The sequence below is a fragment of the Triticum aestivum genome, chromosome 5B (assembly GCF_018294505.1).
Source record: "Triticum aestivum cultivar Chinese Spring chromosome 5B, IWGSC CS RefSeq v2.1, whole genome shotgun sequence".
Lineage (NCBI taxonomy): Eukaryota > Viridiplantae > Streptophyta > Magnoliopsida > Poales > Poaceae > Triticum > Triticum aestivum.
In genome coordinates this window covers 153903848-153906437 of record NC_057807.1, presented here as the reverse complement: position 1 = coordinate 153906437, position 2590 = coordinate 153903848, and positions in this window count along the sequence as shown.

Sequence of the window (2590 nt, the reverse complement as noted above, 5' to 3'; positions counted from 1 at the left end):
ATGGAAGAATACCGCTAAAAATTATATTCATCTCTATTTTAAAAGCTCGAGCTCTAGCACCTTTGCAAATCCCTGCTTCCCTCTGCAAAGGGCCTATCTATTTACTTTTATTGCTGAGTCATCATCCTCTTATAAAAAGCACCAGTTAGAGAGCACCACTGTCATTTGTATGCAGTGTTATTAATTGATATTGAGTATGACTATGACTGGATCTCTTTTACCATGAATTAATGTCTAGTCAGTCCTTGGTCTTCAGGGGTGCTCTGCATTTATGTTTTGCAGTCTCGGAAAGGGCTAGCAAGATACCATCTTGTTATATCATATGATGATCGTTTTGAGAAAGTGATTTATTATTATTGCTCGCTAGTTGATTATGCCATTGATATGAGTAAATGTGAGACCTAAATGTTATTGTGAATATGGTTAGTCATAATTGCAACAAGAAGATCAAACAAAGTTTGTAAAAGTTTTTCTTTATCACTTTTAGTTTGTCAACTGAATTGCTTGAGGACAAGCAATGGGTTAAGCTTGGGGAAGTTGATACGTCTCCATCGTATCAATTCTCCAAACTCTTTTGCCCTTGTTTTGGACTCTAATTTGCATGATTTGAATGGAACTAACACGGACTGACGTTGTTTTCAGTAGAATTGCCATGGTGTTATTTTTGTGCACAAATAAAAGTTCTCGGAATGACCTGAAACTTCATGAAGATTATTTTTGGAATAAATAAAAAATATTGGTGAAAGAATCAACTAGAGGGGACCCACACCCTATCCACAAGGGTGGAGGGCGCGCCCACCCCCCGGGGCGTGCCCTCTGCTCTTGTGGGTCCAACGAGGCCCTACTAGCCTCAACTCCAACTCCATATATTCACGTTATGGGGAAAAAATCAGAGAGAAGGATTCATCACGTTTTACGATACGGAGCCGACGCCGCTTCATGTTCTTCCTCGGGAGGGCAGATCTGGAGTCTGTTTTGGGCTCCAGAGAGGGGAAACCGTCGCCATCGTCATCATCAACCATCCTCCATCACCAATTTCATGATGCTCACCGCCATGCATGAGTAACCCATCGTAGGCTTGCTAGACGGTGATGGGTTGGATGAGATTTACCATGTAATAGAGTTAGTTTTTTTAGGGTTTGATCCCTATTATCCACTGTGTTCTAAGATGGATGTTGCTATGACTTTGCTATGCTTAATGCTTGTCACTAGGGCCTGAGTGCCATGATTTCAGATCTCAACCTATTATGTTTTCAGGAATATATTTGTGTTCTTGATCCTATTTTGCAAGTTATAGTCACCTACTACGTGTTATGATCCAGCAACCCCGGAGTGACAATAGTCGGGACACTTCCCGGTGATGACCGCAGTTTGAGGAGTTCATGTATTCACTAAGTTTTAATGCTTTGGTCCAGTACTCTATTAAAAGGAGGCCTTAATATCCCTTAGTTTCCAATAGGACCCCGCTGTCACGGGAGGGTAGGACAAAAGATGTTATGCAAGTTCTTTTCCATAAGCACGTATGACTATATTCGGAATACATGCCTACATTATATTGATGAATTGGAGCTAGTTCTGTGTCACCCTATGTTATAGCTGTTGCATGATGAATGTCATCCTACAATTGCCTACGAGCTCGTTTCATATTGATCTTTGCTTTGTTACTCTGTTGCCACTGTTATGATTGCTACAAAACTGCTACTATTACTTTTGCCACTGTTACTATTACTTCCATACTACTTTTCTACTAAATACTTTGCTGCAGATATTAAGTCTTTCAGGTGTGGTTGAATTGACAACTCAGCTGCTAATACTTGAGAATATTCTTTGGCTCCCCTTGTGTCGAATCAATAAATTTGGGTTGAATACTATACCCTAGAAAACTGTTGCGATCCCCTATACTTGTGGGTTATCAAGAACTTGATGGAACTTGTCTTGATGGTCTCATCCGGTGGAGTTGTGTATGATGAAGCTCTCAGCTTGAAGTTACTTGTAGTAGGAGGACGACTTGAGATTGTCGAAGTTTTCTTGTAACTTGACTTGTCGCCGTTGCTTGTAGAAGGTTTGATTGAGGTAGAAGGCGGTTGAGTCTTTGAAGCTTGGTCGTTGTAGTTGTATGTCTTGGAAGAGTACTTGGCATACTTTAAGTCATCTTGCACTTGTTGCTTAGCCTTAGTGGCTTGATGCACTAGCTCGATGAGGTTGGAGTAAGGTTGGAAGTCGGAAATATTCTTGATAGGATGATTGAGGCCATTCAAGAAATGTGCCATAGTTTGCTCATTATCTTCCGTGACATTGGCTCGTAGCATGGCGATCTCCATTTCCTTGTGGTACTCTTCAACGCTCTTTGTTCCTTGCTTAAGGAGTTGTAGTCTCTTGAAGAGGTCGTGGTTGTAGTATGTTGGCACGAAGAGAGGCTCTCATGACATCCTTCATTTGATCCCATGTTGCGATCGGTGGTTCACCTCTTGCTTCTCATCGCTCAATGACTTGCTCCCACCAATTGAGGACATAGTCTTGGAACTCAAGGGATGCCATGGCGATCTTATTCTCTTCCTCATAGTTGTGCAAAGGAAAGATCTTGTCGACC